The 22,705-nt window shown below is 43.2% G+C and overlaps 1 pseudogene; it reads left to right on the top strand.

The window, feature by feature from the left end:
• The first annotated feature begins 90 nt into the window (after positions 1–90).
• LOC129869301 (enoyl-CoA hydratase domain-containing protein 2, mitochondrial-like) lies at positions 91–22,654 on the top strand (annotated as a pseudogene).
• Positions 22,655–22,705: the final 51 nt, after the last annotated feature.

The raw sequence follows: 22,705 nt of genomic DNA, 5'->3' as shown, positions 1-22,705 counted from the left end.
AGTATCACAATGTTATGATAGACCTATATAAAAAAAAAAGTTATGTTCTGTGGTATTATTAATCTTCTATGAAATCTATTGTTTTAAGCCATGGACAACTCAGGCTTTATGCTTAGTCGGTGTTTTGTGTCAGTAACCAAGGCGACGAGTGCGTCCAACAATGAAAAGAGAGAAAAAGAAGAGGAGCGTGACCAAACAGGTTGGAGTACGATTTAGGAGGCTCAAAGTTTCAACTTTCAACTTTTATTAGTCGTATCTACAGGGTACACATGGTATACACAGTCCAACGAAATGCTTACTTGCAGATTCCTTCTCGACTATGCAACAACAGTAAGAAATAATAAAACCTAAAAATACAAACGGCTCAGTAGAATAGAATAAAAATTTTAGCATCAATTTATAGTCCAATTTATAGTCCAATATTTCCATGTGTATTGGGGTATTAGGGGACAAGTGTTTAAATTGTGCATTATTTACCAATAATAATAAGACTGGTAGCACCAGAACATGGTGGGTGTAGCATGAATGCATATGCGTGTGTGTGTGTGTGTTCGCGCGCCCGTGTGTGTGATGTCTTCTGTTTCTGTGTGTCTCACATAGGAGCTGATCTAAAGGAGAGAGCTGAGATTAACCACCCTGACTCCGATCTATTTGTTCATTGACTGCTCTCACTCCTGACTGAGTTCGGTGGGTGGTGTGTGTGTGGGCCAGGGGCTTCCCCCAGTCTAGTTCAGCCTTCAGCCTGTTCTCATGCTAGTACATCTCACCCCCATCCTCATAGTATGTAATGTTATGATATGGGGGTAGTTTAGTGTTAGCACACAGTTAGGCAACACACTGCCATGATACACTTCAACACTCCATCACCCAGGTGGCAGCACCAACCGGGTCGAGGGCGGTGCTCTGCCAGGAGGCTTTGATAAGCACATCAGGGGCCTCCCGGGTGGAGCAGTGGTCTGTGCCACCAGAGACTCTGGGTTTAAGCCCAGGCTCTGTCGCAGCTGGCCGCGACCGGGAGGTCCATGGGGCGACGCACAATTGGCCCAGCGTTGTCCGGGTTAGGGAGGGCTTGGCCGGCAGGGATATCCTTGTCTCTTCGCGCACTAGCGACTCCTGTGGCGGGCCGGGCGCAGTGCACGCTGACCAGGTTGCCAGGTGTACGGTGTTTCCTCCGACACATTGGTGCGGCTGGCTTCCGGGTTGGATGTGCGTTGTGTCAAGAAGCAGTGCGGCTAGGTTGGGTTGTGTTTCGGAAGACGCATGGCTCACGACATTCGCCTCTCCCGAGTCCGTACGGGAGTTGCAGCGATGAGACAAGACTGTAACTACTACCAATTGGATACCACAAAATTGGGGAGAATAAAAAAAAAAAAAGATAAGCACATCAGGTGCTGCCAATTAAGGTGATTGTCAGTCTGTGTTCCAGCTGGAAAAGCCACGAGGCTGCAAGTTTTTCTTTGGCAGCCATGAGGTCTTTTGTTTGTTTTTGAGTTTTGTGTTTGGGCATGTCTTTGGTATTTTTCTTTTTTGTACATATTTAAGTTTCGTCACCATCTGAACAAATAATAATCCGCTTGGACTGGCCGATTAAGAGGTCAAAAAGGAGCTGGCAGTCTCCTTAGTACATGTACATTCAACACCTGGTCGCTTACGCATATTTCTCACATTTATGCACATCAAATATATTATATTTATGCACAGGATGAGCCTGCAGGAAGGGTACCACATGAGGGTGTGTCTTCCCTGTAACGCACAACATTGAGATTGCCTGCACATCAAATATATTAGCAGGCTATTTATTGGTTTCGTAACAATAACTAGATCTGTCTGATCTCTCCACATGGTGTTCTACTCTCTGGGTGTTGCGTTGCTATGGACATTGCATTGCTATGGCAGCCACTTTGCCCATACCGACGGTTGTCATGGTGGATGGCTTCGCCCTTGGAGGGGGTCTGGAGCTGGCGCTCGCCTGTGACCTTCGCACTGCCGGTCAGTGACCTCTAACCTATCACCATAAGCCAGGCTGAAACACAGTTCCATACCGACGGGGGTGATAGTAAGCTGGTCCGGTACAGCGTCCCGGCAACTTAACGGTAAAACATAAGCCTATCACAATAATTACACAAAACGCCAAGAACTATAGACTTTAACACCATTAACATTACCCCATGTCAAAGGCATGAAAATGTGCGAATTGACTTGAAACCGAGTGGTATACGCTTCAAATGATGTTGTCGTTCGACAAGAACACTTTGCCAAGGCGGAGATGAGTGGCCCATACCGAGACGTGCATGGACAGCAGTGGATGCATCAATTCAGACTACAAGTGTACGCCTAATGACAATCGCAGAATGCTATTACAATACACGTTTAGGTGTTTTGTAAGATGCCTCTTTCCCCTCATCAAATTGTGGGTGCACAGTGCACTATTTGGATGCTTGAATTATTTTGTGAGTGAACGAAGATTCGCAGGTAGCCTAGAGAGCACTTTTTTTAAGTGATTGACAATCAGATGAAAACATCATTAATGGTTTATGCCACAATAATGTTAAGTTATTTGTTCATCTTTACTAGTCCCACAGAGATTATATGAAATGAATTATATATGTAATTCTATAACTACACCTAGGCTATGAACAAAATGTTTATAGGGAGAGGCCCATTCCGGTAAGACATTTCATCTACCTTCAGCCCTATATACCGAGATACTTTGCTCACTTCTGGCCATGTGATTTATTAGAAGAACATGGTGTTACGTGATTTACAACAATCATTTGATATTATGGGGAAAAGGGATGCATGTTATTTAGATTAGGGGAAATTAATAACCCGATAATAAACCTGATAACCTGAAAAACAAAGTACACAAACAAAACTGAAAATAGAAAAAAACAACCATTAGAGGGTATAAATCGAAGGCGACAAGTTATTTTTTTATATGACTCGGCTAGCGATAAACAAAATGGTTATTTTGATATTTTTTTTATTTAGTATTAACCGCTGATCTTGATTAATCTCGAGGAAGAAATGAGTTGGTGATGAGTAGTTGGCATAAAAGTATTTGTAGACTACTGTAAATCATAATCTTGATCTTGTGAATTAATGATGCACTTTGTCAATCTCTCTGCCGTTTCCTGGTTGCTAAAATTCAAATAGTTCACCTAATTTCAGTTTGTGACAAAACAAGCAAGTGTAGAGAATCATTGTACCATCTAAACCATTGTGAGATATATTTTCCATAACCAAAAATATTGTATTTTTTGTTGTTTTAAAGCTGGTGTAAACAAGTAAAAAATGCAAAAACGAAACTTAAGCTTGAGAAGCAACTTTTTTCTTTATTTACAAATTTTTACATTTATGTGGTTATTAAGTATGCTGGTCTATGTCAAATCACTGATTAGTTATGTTTCAAGTTCAGGTCTTTTAGGTTTATCTTTGTGGTGATCTGTCTAGTACAAACAATCACAGAGATAATCAAATTAAATTAAACATTTAAGCGTTAATTCTGTTTTGGTGAAGCAGCCCACTAAACAACAGACTGAACTGACCTTGAACCCAGGAGTTTCCCCAGAATGTCTTGGGCAGCGCAGTGAACCAGTGTTCAGTGACGTATCAGAACAAAGTGCACAATCGAATGTCCAATTCTGACTAGTAACTCTTTTGATTATATGCCAATGGGGACACTAGTCAAAGGTGAGTGACACCATTACACCTGTATCACTATGCATTACTATGCATTTGTCCCATTTCAAATGTAATTTTAATTGTCTTGTGTTTGACATTCAGAACCCCCCATCTCTGAACTAGCCTGGCTGAAGCGACCCGCATGACTCACAGCGCAGGGAGAGCTTTAATCACACTAGCCTGGAAATTAGGCCGTTCATGCAATATTCGCTCAGAAATTGTGCAACGGGTTTGATTGGTTCTTGCAAATGTTTTTTATTTTCTGAGGTTGAGAATTTGAAAGGATTTGAAAATCCAACCATTGTAATGGAAGTGAGGGGGGGGGGGGTGTTTCTCTGGGGCTGTGTATGTGGGTGTTTGAATGAGAAAGACACAGCAGAGAGCCAACCAATAATAATAATTATTTTCTTGTCTGTATCAAGCAGCTCACTTAATGTCAGACTGAACTATGACTCTGAACTTGTATCCATGTTTCCCCAGTTGGGCTGAGCTGACTAGTGGTGTTCACACCAATGTTCATTATGGAATCGGCTGAGAACCCCAGTGAATTGTGAGACTCTACTACAACTGTATCACAATGCATGACATATTATATGTTGAAAGTAAAGTACCAGGGCACGTATATGTAAAGCGTAGGAGTGCTGGAGTAGGATTAGCCCCCCTTCTGAGACGCTAGGATCAGCACTCCTACCGCTGAGACTCTGAGTACGGGCCAAATCCTATTTCAGTGTTCTTGTTTTTGACTCACTCAGACAACAGATAACTCCCCATCTCTATTTTATGTTTGTAAGTATTCAAGGAAATTGTCTAATAGCAGAGTGAATCTAAAATTACAACGCAATAATATTCCTTTCACAGACATTAGGTATAACATCTATTGGATATTCGATAGTCAATTCTTACATTGATAAGTGTCTTTATTGACCAGTGTTCCACCCAGCTAAACTCAGAAAAAAAAGAAACGTCCCTTTTTCAGGACTCTGTCTTTGAAAGATAATTCGTAAAAATCCAAATAACTTCACAGAGCTTCATTGTAAAGGGTTTAAACACTGTTTCCCATGCTTGTTCAATGAACCATAAACAATTAATGAACATGCACCTGTGGAACGGTCGTTAAGACACTAACCGCTTACAGACGGTAGGCAATTAAGGTCACAGTTATGAAAACTTAGAACACTAAAGAGGCTTTTCTACTGACTCTGAAAAATACTAAAATAAAGATGCCCAGGGTGCCTGCTCATCTGCGTGAATGTGCCTTAGGCATGCTGCAAGGAGGCATGAGGACTGCAGATGTGGCCAGGACAATTTATTACCATGTCCGTACTGTGAGACGCCTAAGAAAGCGCTACAGGAAGACAGAACGAACAGCTGATCGTCCTCGCAATGGCAGACCACGTGTAACAACACCTGCACAGGATCGGTACATCCGAACATGACACCTGCGGGACAGGCACAGGATGGCAACAACAACTGCCCGAGTTACACCAGGAACGCACAATCCCTCCATCAGTGCTCAGACTGTTCGCAATAGGCTGAGAGAGGCTGGACTGAGGGCTTGTAGGCCTGTTGTAAGGCAGGTCCTCACCAGACATCACCGGCAACAACGTCACCTATGGGCACAAACCCACCATCGCTGGACCAGACAGGACTGGCAAAAAGTGCTCTTCACTGACGAGTTGCGGTTTTGTCTCACCAGGGGTGATGGTTGGATTCGTATTTATTGTCGAATGGATTAGCGTTACACCGAGGCCTGTACTCTGGAGAGGGATCGATTTGGAGGTGGAGGGTCCGTCATGGTCTAGGGCGGTGTGTCACAGCATCATTGGACCGAGCTTGTTGTCATTGCAGGCAATATCAATGCTGTGCGTTACAGGGAAGACATCCTCCTCCCTCGTGTGGTACCCTTCCCGCAGGCTCATCTTGACATGACCCTCCAGCATGACAATGCCACCAGCCATACTGCTCGTTCTGTGCGTGATTTCCTGCAAGACCGGAATGTCAGTGTTCTGCCATGGCCAGCGAAGAGCCCGGATCTCAATCCCATTGAGCATGTCTGGAACCTGTTAGATCTGAGGGTGAGGGCTAGGGCCATTCCCCCCAGAAATGTCCGGGAACTTGCAAGTGCCTTGGTGAAAGAGTGGGGTAACATCTCACAGCAAGAACGGGCAAATCTGGTGCAGTCCACGAGGAGGAGATGCACTGCAGTACTTAATGCAGCTGGTGGCCACACCAGATACTGACTGTTACTTTTGATTTTGAGCCACCCCCCATTCAGGGACACATTATTCAATTTCTGTTAGTCACATGTCTGTGGAATTTGTTCAGTTTGTCTGTTGTTGAATCTTGTGTAAATATTTGTATGAACATATGCTAATTTTGCAGAAAATAAACGCAGTTGACACTGAGAGGATGTTTCTTTTTTTGCTGAGTTTAGTTCCACTTATCTAATGTATTCTAGTACAATCATTCCTGATTGAATTGGTCAACTTGTATTCACCAAGCCTTTCATCAGCTATGAATAACATTGTACTGTATGTGCTCAGAGTAAAGTATGAGGTCCTTATCAGTGTCACACCCTGATCTTTCACCTGTCTTCGTGCTTGTCTCCACCCCAACACCAGTTGTCTCCCATCTTCTCCCTTTATCCCCTATGTATTTATACCTGTGTTCTCTGTCAGTTGGCAGTTTGTTTTGTTCGTCAAGCCTACCAGTGTTTTCCCCCCTTACTCCAGTCTGTTTCTAGTTCCTGTTTTCTAGTTTTGACCATTCTGCCTGCCCTGACCCTGAGACTACGACTGCCTGTCGTTCTGTACCTTTTGGACTCTGATCTGGATTACTTACCTCTGCCTGCCCTGTCGTTTTGCCTGACCCGTGTTCTAGTAATAAATGTTTGTTACTTTGACACTGTCTGCATCTATGGTCTTCCCTAAAATGTGATAATCAGTCCCATTTCAGTTGCTTTCTTTTTGATTTACTCAGGCACATCCCAATCTCTGAGGAATTCTGTCATCTGAAATGTTAAATAATTGCAATGCTGTCAAAACATTTAAGCATGAGGGATTTGCATTTGATTTCCAAGCTATCATTTTATTGTTTTTATCTTCCGGTGTGTGTTGGTGGAGCAGCCCATTTAACACAAGACTGAAATGTGTTCCTGACCTTAGCCTGTCTGGTACCCATTATTAGCCCACAATATGATCTCCCTAAGGACGCAAAGGTGAGAGCTTCTACTACACCTCTATCTATGCATGATGTTCAGCGTAAAATGCCAGAGGTGATTTTAATCCCATTTCAATGGTCTTGTTTTTAACCAAAACTTCCTTCAATCTTAAATGTGAAGTGTTTTAAACAAAGCCAACATTTCTTTCAATTTGCAGAACGTATTTGAGGAAAAGGTGTAGAAGACTGAATATGCTATTCTTTGTACATTTTTACTTTGTTATTATCAATCTTATAGACCAGCAGATGTCACACTCATTTGCATCTATAGGATATTTGATAGTCAAGTCATACATTGATAAGTGTCTCTTGGTGCATTTCAATCGATAGGGGTTAACTCTGTTTTATTGATGAGTTGGCTATTGATCTGTTTTTTTCTATCAATCCAGTGAGAAATTCATCGCTGATCTTTTGAGGGATGTGCACATCAGTTAGACATCATATCACTGAGTACAATTTGAATCTGACTTTCCCTATTCGAAATCCAGAATGGCATCATATCCTACGTACCATGTGGTACACAATTTTCTAACTTCTAAAACATCAGGTCTCAAATGTAAACTTTACACTCTAGTATTAATGAATGAACACCATATTTAAGTTTGGTTTTATTTTATTTGTTGACAAGCTTGCACTAGTTCAGACCATATAGACTGAGTTTTATGGAATTGTGGTTTTGTACTGTCACTTATGTTTTATATTCTATGAACGCAACATGTAAAGTGTTGGTCCCATGTTTCATGAGCTGAAAAAAATTGTTCCATACGCACAAAAAGCGTGTGTACAAAGTTTTATTGAAATAAGCTTTTTGTGCGTATGGAAAAATGTAATAAAGCTTTGCCAAGATAAATCATCCACCTGACAGGTGTGGCATATCAAGAAGCTGATTAAACAGCATGATCAATACATAGGTGCACCTTGTGCTGAGGACAAAATGCCACTTTAAAATGTGCAGTTCTGTCACAACACAATGCCACAGATGTCTCAAGTTTTCAGGGAGTGTGCATGCTGACTGCAGGAATGTCCACCAGAGCTGTTGACAGAGAATTGAATGTTAATTTCTTTAACAACATTGTTTCAGGGAATTTGGAATTTGAATTTGGGAATTACGTCTAACCGGCCTCACAAATGCAGACCACGTGCAACCATGCCAGCCCAGGATCTCCACATCCGACTTCGTCACCTGCTGGATCGTCTGAGACCAGCCACCTTCAGATCCACGCCCCTACCTTTTTATTATTTTTTATTTAATAAGGTGTCTGTGACCAACCGATCCATATCTGTATTCCCAGTCATGTGAAAACCATTGATTAGGGCCTTATGACTTTATTTCGTTACATAAACTGTAACTCAGTAAAGTCTTAAATGGTTGCGTTTTGTATTTTTGTTCTGTAAATGAATGTAGGCTTAGAGTATAATGTTTCTGTTTCGCTCAAGTGTTTTGTTAGTACAGGACCTTTTTTTGTTATTTAATGTATGTAGTTCTATCCTTGAGCTGTTCTTGCCTATTGGTTCTGTATTATGTCAAGAGTAGCCTAGAGGGGTTGGGTTAAATGTGGAAGAAACATTTCAGTTGAATGCATTCAATTGTACAGTCGTGGCCAAAAGTTTTGAGAATGACACAAATATACATTTTCACAAAGTCTGCTGCCTCAGTTTGTATGATGGCAATTTGCATATACTCCAGAATGATATGAAGAGTGATCAGATGAATTGTTCTTTGCCCTGCAAATGAACTGAATCCCCAAAAAACATTTCAGCCCTGCCACAAAATGACCAGCTGACATCATATCAGTGATTCTCTCGTTAACACAGGTGTGAGTGTTGTCGAGGACAAGGCTGGAGATCACTCTGTCATGCTGATTGAGTTCAAATAACAGACTGGAAGCTTCAAAAGGAGGGTGGTGCTTGGAATCATTGTTCTTCCTCTGTCAACCATGGTTACCTGCAAGGAAACATGTGCCGTCATCATTGCTTTGCACAAAAAGTGCTTCACAGGCAAGGATATTGCTGCCAGTAAGATTGCACCTAAATCAACCATTTACCGGAACATCAATAACTTCAAGGAGAGTGGTTCAATTGTTGTGAAGAAGGCTTCAGGGCGCCAAAGAAAGTTCAGCAACCGCTAGGACCGTCTCCTAAAGTTGATTCAGCTGCAGGATTGGGGCACCACCAGTACAGAGCTTGCTCAGGAATGGCAGAAGGCAGATGTGAGTACATCTGCACGCACAGTGAGGCAAAGACTTTTGGAGGATGGCCTGGTGTCAAGAAGGGCAGCAAAGAAGCCACTTCTCTCCAGGAGAAACATCAGGGATATACTGATATTCTGCAAAAGGTGGGGTTGCTTCTCAGCCAAGGGATTTGGCTCACTCACATTTTTGCCTAAGAACACAGCCATGAATAAAGAATGGTACCAATACATCCTCCGAGAGCAACTTCTCCCAACCATCCAGGAACAGTTTGGTGACGAACAATGCCTTTTCCAGCATGATGGAGCACCTTGCCATAAGGCAAAAGTGATAACTAAGTGGCTCGGGGAACAAAACATTGATATTTTGGGTCCATGGCCAGGAAACTCCCCAGACCTTAATCCCATTGAGAACTTGTGGTCAATCCTCAAGAGGCGGGTGGACAAACAAAAACCCACAAATTCTGACAAACTCCAAGCATTGATTATGCAAGAATGGGCTGCCATCAGTCAGGATGTGGCCCAGAAGTTAATTGACAGCATGCCAGGGCGGATTGCAGAGGTCTTGAAAAAAAAGGGTCAACACTGCAAATATTGACTCTTTGCATCAACTTCATGTAATTGTCAATAAAATCCTTTGACACTTATGAAATGCTTGTAATTATACTTCAGTATTCCATAGTAACATCTGACAAAAATGTCTAAAGACACTGAGGCAGCAGATTTTGTGAAAATGTATATTTGTGGTATTCTCAAAACTTTTGGCCACAACTGTACTAGGTATACCCGTTTCCCTTAGCTGCTGCTTTAGCAACGGCTAATGGTGATCGTAATGAAATATTAAATGTGTCAGTGTCAAGTGAATTTGGGTAGAATCAATCCACACTGCTCTAGGCTATTGTGGACTGTGGAGTAGTGCAATATTATATAAGGTTAGGATTCAAGTAAGTGTAAATTTCTTACAAATACGCAAAGGTGGTAGCAGGAATTGACAGACCCGGACACCTAACTTCTACTTCATCACAATCCCGGATCCGGGAGCACCCCCATCAGTAAAAAAGCTGACTAGCATAGCCTAGCATAGCGTCACAAGTAAATACTAGCATCTAAATATCATTAAATCACAAGTCCAAGACACCAGATGAAAGATACACATCTTGTGAATCCAGCCATCATTTCGGATTTTTAAAATGTTTTACAGGGAAGACACAATATGTAAATCTATTAGCTAACCGCGATAGCAAAAGACACACATTTTTTTTCCCACCATTTTTTTCCTGCATAGGTAGCTATCACAATTTCGACCAAATAAAGATATAAATAGCCACTAACCAAGAAACAACTTCATCAGATGACAGTCTGATAACATATTTATTGTATAGCATATGTTTTGTTAGAAAAATTTGCATATTTCAGGTACAAATCATAGTTTACCATTGCAGCCACCATCACAACTCTCACCAAAGCAACTAGAATAACTACAGAGACCATCGTGTATTACCAAAATACTCATCATAAAACATTTATGAAAAATACACAGCGTACAGCAAATGAAAGACAAAGATCTTGTGAATCCAGCCAATATTTCAGATTTTTTAAGTGTTTTACAGCGAAAACACAATATAGCATTATATTAGCTTACTACAATAGCCAACCACACAGCAGCATTGATTCATGCACGTTAGCGATAGCGAATGAACCAGCAAAAGATATTACATTTTTGACTAACCTTCTCAAAACGTCATCAGATGACAGTCCTATAACATCATATTACACAATACATGTAGAGTTTGTTCGAAAATGTGCATATTTAGCGGCACAAATCGTGGTTATACAATGACAAAAGTAGCCAAGCTGCCAACAATATGTCGGGAGAAATCTTGGGAGAGGCACCTAGTCTAATCAGTAACTAATCCTAAACTTGACTAAAAAATACAGGTTGGACAGCAAATGAAAGATACATTAGTTCTTAATGCAATTGCTGTGTTAGATTTTTAAAATTAACATTACTACAACATACAGCGTGCGTTAAAGCGAGACCGCACCGAGATTAATGGCGGAATATGAGTTCTACATTTTTCAACAGAACAACGAATTAACATCATATATAGTTCTTACTTTTTGATGAACTCCCATCAGAATCTTGGGCAAGGTGTCCTTTGTCCAAAATAATCGTTGCTCGGTTGTAGATTGTCCTCTTCAACGTTCGAATTAGCAGTAAACATTAGCCATGTGGCAAAGACGTGTCCAACTCAATAAAACGCAGCACTAATAAATATCCGAAAATCGCAATATACTGATATAAACTGATATAACTTGGTTAAATATAACAACATTATGATGTCTTTAACACCTATATCGAATAAAAACAAAGCCAGATATATCTAAGGGCTATAACGGGAGCGTTCTAGAACGACAGCCAGAGCTCCTTTCTGCGTCCTGGCGAGGAGAAGAAAGGACGGTCCTCACGTTCCCAGCCCATTTATAAGCTCTCAGATCTGCCTAGCAACACCATTTCAATTCTCACTATTCGCTGACATCCAGAGGAAGGCGTATGCAGTGCATCTCAACCAATAGAAGACAGGCAGATTTATAAACCGACCTCAGAACAGCCAGCAGATTTCAGCATTCTCACATCCTCATAGGAAAATTGCTCTAACTCCAGTTCTGTTTTACTCACAGATATAATTCAAACGGTTTTAGAAACTAGAGAGTGTTTTCTATCCAATAGTAATAATAATATGCATATTGTACGAGCAAGAATTGAGTACGAGGCAGTTTAATTTGGGAATTAAATTATTACAAAGTGAAAACAGCACCCCCTATTGAGAAAAGGTTTTAAGGCAGGGAAATACCCCGTCATGATGTGTTGAGTAAACCAAATTTAAAGGATGTGCCAAGTAGGACAATAGCAAAACCCTGCTTATAAGTAGGATCCTCCAGGGCATTGGTGGACAGTTTCTTAAATAGTTTTTTAAACTTTCACGACTTTGTCAGAGACCTATTGCTTATCTTGATCGGTGCTTGTGATGATATGGTTGCTAATCTCAGGGACATATTTACCCTCCTTATCAGCCTTCTTCCGTAGAACAAGGTAGGTTCCTAGGGAGCCACGACAACAAGATGTGTCAAGAGGAGAATAATGAGTCTCTGTCCACATACACCCAGTGCACTGTATTAAAACGTAATAGGCCTATACTGGCTCCCTGCATTGTCACTGACTTAAAAAGAGGCTATTCATGTACATAATTTACCCCATAACAAGCAAGTCAAGCTGAGACTGGCTAGCCATGCAGAGTAATGTGTGGTTGTGGTAACTACACAAGATCTGTGAGAAACAACTTCATGGATATTATTTTTATTAGTGGAGGCTGCTTAGGGGAGGATGGCTCATAATGGCTCCAATGGAGTCAAAGAATGGTATCAAACACATCAAAGGTGTGGTTTCCATGTGGTTGATACAACTCCATTGACTCCATTTCAGCCATTATTATGAGCTGTCCTCCCCTCAGCAGCCTCCACTGATTCTTATGTACAGTACTACACTTATATTCTGTAGCATCTGAGTTACACACATACATATCAGTCTAAATACAGGTAACTGCCAAAATAATGGGAACGCTTGAGTAAATGAGGGATACAAATTATATTGACACACAGGTGTGGCCCCTGAGTTAATTTAGCAATTAACATCCCGTCATGCTGAAGGTTATGTATAAAATGCTGTCATGGCAGAGGATGACAATGCCCCGATCCACAGGGCATGAGTGGTCACTGAATGGTTTGATGAGCATGAAAACAATGTAAGCCATGGGGGTCTGTCACCAGATCTCAACCCAATTGAGCACTTATGGGAGATTGTAGAGCGGCACCTGATTTTATTAGTCACTCACTCTGATATATTAACATGGCGTAAGTCATGGCAAAATGTGTAGAATTGCAGGAAATTGGCTTCAAAACTGCAAAAAAGAATAATCCACCCTATGGCTAAATGTGTATAATTGCATCAGACTTGCTTTAAAACTGCAACATTTTCTGTACGCCCCATGGCAAAATGTGTAGAATTGCAGGAAATTATATTTTATATTTGAGATTCTTCAAAGTAGCCACCCTGACAGCTTTGCATGACAGCTTTGCACACTCTTGGCATTCTCTCAACCAGCTTCATGAGGTAGTCACCTGGAATGCATTTTGATTAACAGGTGTGCCTTGTTAAAAGTTAATTTGTGGAATGTTTTTCCTTACGGCCAATCAGTTGTGTTGTGACAAGGTAGGGGTGGTATACAGAAGATAGCACTATTTGGTAAAAAACCAAGTCCATATTACGGCAAGAACAGCTCAAATAAGCAAAAGGAATCGACAGTCTATCATTCCTTTAAGACATGAACGTCAGTCAATGCGGAAAATGTCAAGAACTTTGAAAGTTTCTTCAAGTGTAGTCGCAAAACCATCAAGCGCAATGGTGAAACTGGCCCCAATAAGGACCGCCACAGGAAAGAGTTACCTCTGCTGCAGAGGATAAGTTCATTAGAGTTACCAGCCTCTGAAATTGCAGCCCAAATAAACGCTTCACAGAGTTCAAGTAACAGACACATCTCAACATCAACTGTTCAGAGGAGATTGCATGAATCAGGCCTTCATGATCGAATTGCTACAAAGAATCCACTACTAGAGGGCACAAATAATAAGAAGAGACTTGCTTGGGCCAAGAAACACAAGCAATGGACATTAGACCGGTGGAAATCTGTCCTTTGGTCTGATGAGTACAAATTTGAGATTTTTGGTTCCAACCGCCGTGTCTTTGTGAGACGCAGAGTAGGTGAACGGGTGATCTCCACATGTGTAGTTCCCACCGTGAAGCATGGAGGAGGAGGTGTGATAGTGTGCTGGTGCTTTGCTGGTAACACTGTCAGTGATGTATTTAGAATTCAAGGCACACTTAACCAGCATGGCTACCACAGCATTCTGCAGCGATACGCCATCCCATCTGGTTTGCGTTTAGTGGGACTATAATTAGTTTTTCAACAGGACAATAACCCACCACACCTCCAGGCTGTGTAAGGGCTATTTGACCAAGAAGGAGAGTGATGGAGTGCTGCATCAGATGACCTGGCCACCACAATCACTTAACCTCAACCCAATTGAGATGGTTTGAAATTAGTTGAACCGCAGAGTAAAGGAAAAGCATCCAACAAGTGCTCAGCATGTGTGGGAAATCCTTCAAGACTGTTGGAAAAGCATTCCAGGTGAAGCTGGTTGAGAGAATGCCAAGAGTGTGCAAAGCTGTCAAGAGGGTGGCTACTTTGAAGAATCTAAAATATATTTTGATTTGTTTAACAATTTTTTTGGTTGCTACATGATTCCATATGTGTTATTTCATAGTTTTGATGTCTTCACTATTATTCTACAACGTAGAAAATAGTAAAAAATAAAGAGCAACCCTTGGTCTGTCCAAACTTTTGACTGGTACTTTATAAGTCCACTTAACTGAAATGTTGAAGCTTTTTTATTTTGACCCCATTTGGTTTGTTATTTAGGTGAAATCCCCATTTATGATTTGCCATATTTTGGGAATTTTTTTGACATTCCAATTTTTTTTCTTACTTCTTATTTTAAAGCGCTTTTACATGATTCTATCATATGGAGTGCAGCTGTAGATGCTGATGATAAGCACAAACAATCTTGATTTATTCGTACAATCTTGATTTATTTGTATATCAATTAATTTAGTTATCAGCAATGTGCAAACTATATGTTGTATGTAAATTCTGAGAGAAATGTACGTTTTTGATAACTCTGAGTCTATTATTTTATATAATTTGTAAAACAAGCATATTTAGTTGCCATTTGTTGAACATTTTGTATACCAGTGTTTTTAAATGGAAATAATGTTTAATGTTTGAATGCTAAATGTATTCAAAAATTTAACATGATTTCAGTTTCACTCATTTTGTGTGTTTTTTGCTCTGACAGACACATCAGTTAGTCTGTACTCCCACCGTTGCTTAATAACAGCCAAGCGGACCTTCAACTGTCTTGTGTGTGTGTGTGTGTGTGTGTTTCAGCCTACTCTGCACAGATGGGTTTGATTGAGAAGACACAGGGGCTACTCCGAGGGGCTGGTAAGATGACCAAAGGTCAACTGCATACACACACACACACACACACACACACACACACACACACACACACACACACACACACACACACACACACACACACACACACACACACACACTCTCCCATAACATCCCCACATACCCATCACTGTCTCTCTCTCTCTCTCTCTCTCTCTCTCTCTCTCTCTCTCTCTCTCTCTCTCTCTCTCTCTCTCTCTCTCTCTCTCTCTCTCTCTCTCTCTCTCTCACACACACACACACACACACACACACACACACACACACACACACACACACACACACCCATCACATCCACACACACGCACTCCCATCACATCCACACCACAGGAGGTTGGTGGCACCTTGATTGGGGAGGACGAGCTCGTGGTAATGGCTGGAGCGGAATGGTATCAAATACATTAAACACATAGCTTCCATGTGCTTGATGCCATTCCATTTACTCCGTTCCAGCCATTATTATGAGCCGTCCTCCCCTCAGCAGCCTCTACTGATCCACACCCATAATTTACCATCATGAAATCTTGTGTTTTTTTGCATGAGTTCAGCCTCATTCTCGCTCCCTACCTCCTCTCTACTGTAGGGGGCAGTCAGCGTCCCCTCAGAGAGGTGGGCTTTGCCCTGGCTAAAGAGCTGATCTTCACTGGTAGGTGAGTGGATGGACAGAGGGCTGTGGACATCGGACTGGTCAACAGAGCTACAGAGTAGAACCCAGATGGAGACGCTGCCTATTGATAGGCATTGAGTCTGGCTAGAGAGATACTACCACAGGTTAGACGCACGCATACACACACACTAATACACGGGAGATGCAGTGGAGGCTGCTGAGAGGAGGACGGCTCATAATAATGACTCTGGATAGTCAGTTGGCTAGCAACAAGGACATGAAGCTGCCATGAAAATCATATTCGGCTGGTTCCAGCTAGTTGTATCTTGTTCTTGATACCATGTCTTGTTTTGATGTGTTTTGACTGATTTAATATCAATGCTAATATGGCAAAAAAACAACTCTTCTATAGCTAATCTCATGCTTTTTGACACATTTTGCCAAGCGGCTGAGAGAAAATATAGATGTTTTAGAGTTAATTTCCAGCTATGGCAAAATTGCAGGGGTGTGTGATACGCCAGTGCCCTTCTCCTCCTCTCCAGGCATCTGTCGCTCCAAATTTCTCTCACTCCATCTCAGATGCCAGCAGTTGACAGGGGCACCTCGGCAGTCAAGTGGAGAAACAGTCCACAAATAACATATGCACACACAAACCAGTTATTTGCAGTTGCACAGCTTGGAGGACATATTTATGTATCTGAGGATGTTTTAGGACGAAAACCCATACTCATTGTTTTCTCCATTCCACAGTGATGAGTGATTGACGGCTATACTGAGAAAAAATATAAACGCAACATGCAGCAATTTCAAAGATTTTACAGTTCATATAAGGAAATCAGTCTACTGAAATAAATATATTTGGCCCTAATCTATGGATTTCACATGACTGGGCAGGGGTGCAGCCATGGGTGGGCCAGGGAGGGCACCCACTGGGCCTGGCACACACTGGGGAGCCAGGCCCAGCAAAACAGAATGAGTTATTACCCACAAAAATAATTGATTACTAACAGAAATACTCCCAGGTTTGAACCGGAGTAACCTGCTTTCTAAAGTCTTGCCGTTTGTACGCATACAGTGCCTTCAGAAAGTATTCCTACCCCTTGACTTATTCCACATTTTGTTGTTACAGCCTGAATTCAAAATTGATTAAGTATATTTTATTTCATCAATCTACACACAATACCCAATAATGGCAAAGTGAAAACATGTTTTTAGAAATGTTTGCAAATGTTTGTAAAATTTAAATACAGATCTCATTTACATATGTATTCACACGCCTTTGCTATGACACTCCAAATTGAGCTCTGGTGCATCCATTTTCCTTTGATCATCCTTGAGATGTCACTACAACTTGGAGTCATGTGGCCAATTCAATTGTTTGGACATGTTTTAGAAAGAAACACACCTGTGCATGTCAGAGCAGAAACTATACCATGAAGTCCAAGGAACTGTCCATAAATCTCCGAGATAGAATTGTGATGAGGCATATATCTGGGGAAGGGTATAAAACCATTTATAGAGTGTTGAAAGTTTCCAAGAGCACAGTTGTCTCCATCATTGGGAAAAAATATCAAACTACCCAGACTCTGCCAAGAGCTGGCCGTCCGTCCAAACTGAGAAACCGGGCAAGAAGGACCTTGGTCAGGTAGGTCACCAAGAACCCAATGACTACTCTGACAGAACTACACTATTTGGCCTGAATGCAAAGCGATATGTCTGGAGAAAACCAGGCACAGCTCATCACCCATCTAACACGGTCCATACCGTGAAGCATGGTGGTGGCAGCATCATGCTATGGGGATGCTTTTCATCGGCAGGGACTGGGAGACTGGTAAGGATAGAGGGAACAATGAATGGAGCCAAATATGGGCAAATCCTTGATGAGAACCTGCTTCAGAGTGCAAAAGACCTTAGACTGGAGGCATAGATTTACTTTCCAACAGGACAATGACCCCAAGTATACAGCCAAACCAACGCTGGAATGGCTTCAAAACAGGGATGTGAAAATCATTGTGGCCCAGCTAAAGCCCAGACTTGAATTCCATTTGAAAATCTGTGGAAAGACTTGAGGATTGCTGTTCACTGCCGCTCCCCATCTAATTTAAGAGTTTGAGAAAATTGTTAAGGAAGAATGGGAGAAAATCCCTAAATCCAGATGTCCCAAGCTGATACAGACATACCCAAGATGACTCAAAGCTGTAATCACCACCAAAGTATTGTCTCGGGTGTGAATACTTATGTAAATGAGATATTTCTATATTTCTTTTTATACATTTGCTAACATTTCTAAATATGTTTTCACTTTGTCATTATGGGGTATTATGTTTAGATGAGTGAGAAAAACATATTTTATCTATTTTGAATTCAGGCTGTAACGCAAACATTTTTGGAATAAGCGGTGTAAATACTTTCTGAAGGCACTGTAGACTCAGAAAAAGGGTTCTCCCACAGGGAGCCGGCGAACCTTCTTAGAACCTATTTCTCACAAATGGTTACGTGTCATCACACGAGCATTTATGTGGTCCTTCGTTCTCACTCCCAGTGTGGTCTCTCTCCAGGCCCCCATCGCTGTGAGGATGGCCAAGGAGGCTCTGAACAGAGGCATGGAGGTACATCAGCTTCTCAACACAACCTTGTGTTCTAAATGGTCTAATAATCGATTGATCAATTAATCATCAGTCACACACATCCCAGCTCTCACACCCGTTCATTATCTATGTGTATTTGAATGATAAAACGTGTCTCTGTGTGCTAGAGGCAAGTATGTCTGTAACCTACATCTGGTATGTAGCGAGGTTGGAGCGAGTAGTCGCATTTCGCTTCGCTCCACAGGTAGTATTACATTTAATTTCATTTCATTACAGTACAACGGTTTGATTTGTTTGATCTTAGCACTTTTTTCTTAGCTAGCTACATAGCCGTCTTTGTATCAAAGATAATTGTGTAGTTTAGAGTAATTATCGAGGTTAGCTAGCCACGTTGTCAATACTGCTAACTGCTAACGTTGTCAACACTGCTCGCTAGCCAGCTAGCCAACTTCTACCGAAACATTACAACGGAACGATTTGACTAGTGTAGTGTTAGCTAGCTACATAGTTGTCTTTGCTGTCTTTGTATCTAAGATAATTGTGTAGTTTAGAGTAATTATCTAGCCAGTTATCGAGGTTACCTAGCCAGCTCCACTTTCAAACAAAGTCAGCTAGCCAGCTATTTTCGTCGTCCTAACGTTGTCAACACTGCTAGCTAGCCAGCTAGCCAACTTCTACCGAAACATTACAACGGAACGATTTGATTAGTGTAGTGTTAGCTAGCTACATAGTTGTCTTTGCTGTCTTTGTATCTAAGATAATTGTGTAGTTTAGAGTAATTATCGAGGCTCCCTAGCCAGCAACACTTTCAAACAAAGTCAACAACGCAGCCACTGCTAGCTAGCCTACTTCACCAGCCAGCAGTACTGTATCATTTTAATCATTTTAGTCAATAATATTTTTGCAACGTAAGCTTAACTTTCTGAACATTCGAGACGTGTAGTCCACTTGTCATTCCAATCTCCTTTGCATTAGCGTAGCCTCCTCTGTAGCCTGTCAACTATGTGTCTGTCTATCCCTGTTCTCTCCTCTCTGCACAGACCATACAGACGCTTCACACCGTGTGGCCGCTGCCACGCTGACCTGGTGGTCCCAGCGCGCACGACCCACGTGGAGTTCCAGGTCTCCGGCAGCCTCTGGAACTGCCAATCTACGGCCAACAAGGCAGAGTTCATCTCAGCCTATGCTTCCCTCCAGTCCCTCGACTTCTTGGCACTGACGGAAACATGGATCACCACAGATAACACTGCTACTCCTACTGCTCTCTCCTCGTCTGCCCACGTGTTCTCGCACACCCCGAGAGCTTCTGGTCAGCGGGGTGGTGGCACTGGGATCCTCATCTCTCCCAAGTGGACATTCTCTCTTTCTCCCCTGACCCATCTGTCTATCGCCTCCTTTGAATTCCATGCTGTCACAGTTACCAGCCCTTTCAAGCTTAACATCCTTATCATTTATCGCCCTCCAGGTTCCCTTGGAGAGTTCATCAATGAGCTTGACGCCTTGATAAGTTCCTTTCCTGAGGATGGCTCACCTCTCACAGTTCTGGGTGACTTTAACCTCCCCCACGTCTACCTTTGACTCATTCCTCTCTGCCTCCTTTCCACTCCTCTCCTCTTTTGACCTCACCCTCTCACCTTCCCCCCCTACTCACAAGGCAGGCAATACGCTTGACCTCATCTTTACTAGATGCTGTTCTTCCACTAATCTCATTGCAACTCCCCTCCAAGTCTCCGACCACTACCTTGTATCCTTTTCCCTCTCGCTCTCATCCAACACTTCCCACTCTGCCCCTACTCGGATGGTATCGCGCCGTCCCAACCTTCGCTCTCTCTCCCCCGCTACTCTCTCCTCTTCCATCCTATCATCTCTTCCCTCTGCTCAAACCTTCTCCAACCTATCCCCTGATTCTGCCTCCTCAACCCTCCTCTCCTCCCTTTCTGCATCCTTTGACTCTCCATGTCCCCTATCCTCCAGGCCGGCTCGGTCCTCCCCTCCTGCTCCGTGGCTCGACGACTCATTGCGAGCTCACAGAACAGGGCTCCGGGCAGCCGAGCGGAAATGGAGGAGCTCGCCTTCCTGCGGACCTGGCATCCTTTCACTCCCTCCTCTCTACATTTTCCTCTTCTGTCTCTGCTGCTAAAGCCACTTTCTACCACTCTAAATTCCAAGCATCTGCCTCTAACCCTAGGAAGCTCTTTGCCACCTTCTCCTCCCTCCTGAATCCCCCCCCCCCCCTCTCTGCGGATGACTTCGTCAACCATTTTTTTTTCGTCAACCATTTTGAAAAGAAGGTCGACGACATCCGATCCTCGTTTGCTAAGTCAAACGACACCGCTGGTTCTGCTCACACTGCCCTACCCTGTGCTTTGACCTCTTTCTCCCCTCTCTCTCCAGATGAAATCTTGCGTCTTGTGACGGCCGGCCGCCCAACAACCTGCCCGCTTGACCCTATCCCCTCCTCTCTTCTCCAGACCATTTCCGGAGACCTTCTCCCTTACCTCACCTCGCTCATCAACTCATCCTTGACCGCTGGCTACGTCCCTTCCGTCTTCAAGAGAGCGAGAGTTGCACCCCTTCTGAAAAAACCTACACTCGATCCCTCCGATGTCAACAACTACAGACCAGTGTCCCTTCTTTCTTTTCTCTCCAAAACTCTTGAACGTGCCGTCCTTGGCCAGCTCTCCTGCTATCTCTCTCAGAATGACCTTCTTGATCCAAATCAGTCAGGTTTCAAGACTAGTCATTCAACTGAAACTGCTCTTCTCTGTGTCACGGAGGCGCTCCGCACTGCTAAAGCTAACTCTCTCTGCTCTCATCCTTCTAGACCTATCGGCTGCCTTTGATACTGTGAACCATCAGATCCTCCTCTCCACCCTCTCCGAGTTGGGCATCTCCGGCGTGGCCCACGCTTGGATTGCGTCCTACCTGACAGGTCGCTCCTACCGGGTGGCGTGGCGAGAATCTGTCTCCGCACCACGTGCTCTCACCACTGGTGTCCCCCAGGGCTCTGTTCTAGGCCCTCTCCTATTCTCGCTATACACCAAGTCACTTGGCTCTGTCATATCCTCACATGGTCTCTCCTATCATTGCTATGCAGACGACACACAATTAATCTTCTCCTTTCCCCCCTTCTGATAACCAGGTGGCGAATCGCATCTCTGCATGTCTGGCAGACATATCAGTGTGGATGACGGATCACCACCTCAAGCTGAACCTCAGCAAGACGGAGCTGCTCTTCCTCCCGGGGAAGGACTGCCCGTTCCATGATCTCGCCATCACGGTTGACAACTCCATTGTGTCTTCCTCCCAGAGCGCTAAGAACCTTGGCGTGATCCTGGACAACACCCTGTCGTTCTCAACTAACATCAAGGCGGTGACCCGTTCCTGTAGGTTCATGCTCTACAACATTCGCAGAGTACGACCCTGCCTCACACAGGAAGCGGCGCAGGTCCTAATCCAGGCACTTGTCATCTCCCGTCTGGATTACTGCAACTCGCTGTTGGCTGGGCTCCCTGCCTGTGCCATTAAACCCCTACAACTCATCCAGAACGCCGCAGCCCGTCTGGTGTTCAACCTTCCCAAGTTCTCTCACGTCACCCCGCTCCTCCGCTCTCTCCACTGGCTTCCAGTTGAAGCTCGCATCCGCTACAAGACCATGGTGCTTGCCTACGGAGCTGTGAGGGGAACGGCACCTCCGTACCTTCAGGCTCTGATCAGGCCCTACACTCAAACAAGGGCACTGCGTTCATCCACCTCTGGCCTGCTCGCCTCCCTACCTCTGAGGAAGTACAGTTCCAGCTCAGCCCAGTCAAAACTGTTCGCTGCTCTGGCACCCCAATGGTGGAACAAACTCCCTCACGACGCCAGGTCAGCGGAGTCAATCACCACCTTCCGGAGACACCTGAAACCCCACCTCTTTAAGGAATACCTAGGATAGGATAAAGTAATCCTTCTACCCCCCCCCTTAAAAGATTTGATGCACTATTGTAAAGTGGTTGTCCCACTGGATTTCATAAGGTGAATGCACCAATTTGTAAGTCGCTCTGGATAAGAGCGTCTGCTAAATGACTTAAATGTAAATGTGTGGGTCTGTATCTCTCAGGTGGACGTCACATCAGGGATGGCCAGAGAGGATGTGCTAAGCCAGGGTAAGAGATCAACTGGTAAAATTCCCATTTACATTGTCTGTGGTCAAACTGTAGTGGTATATCATGTCTCTTTCTCCAGCTGATCCCGACACGAGGGCATGGCTGCCTTTATAGAGAAGACACCCGACTCTACA

Source organism: Salvelinus fontinalis, chromosome 14 (assembly GCF_029448725.1).
Source record: "Salvelinus fontinalis isolate EN_2023a chromosome 14, ASM2944872v1, whole genome shotgun sequence".
NCBI classification, from domain to species: domain Eukaryota; kingdom Metazoa; phylum Chordata; class Actinopteri; order Salmoniformes; family Salmonidae; genus Salvelinus; species Salvelinus fontinalis.
Note: the sequence above shows the minus strand (reverse complement) of the source record. Positions and strands in the feature narration are given on the sequence as shown.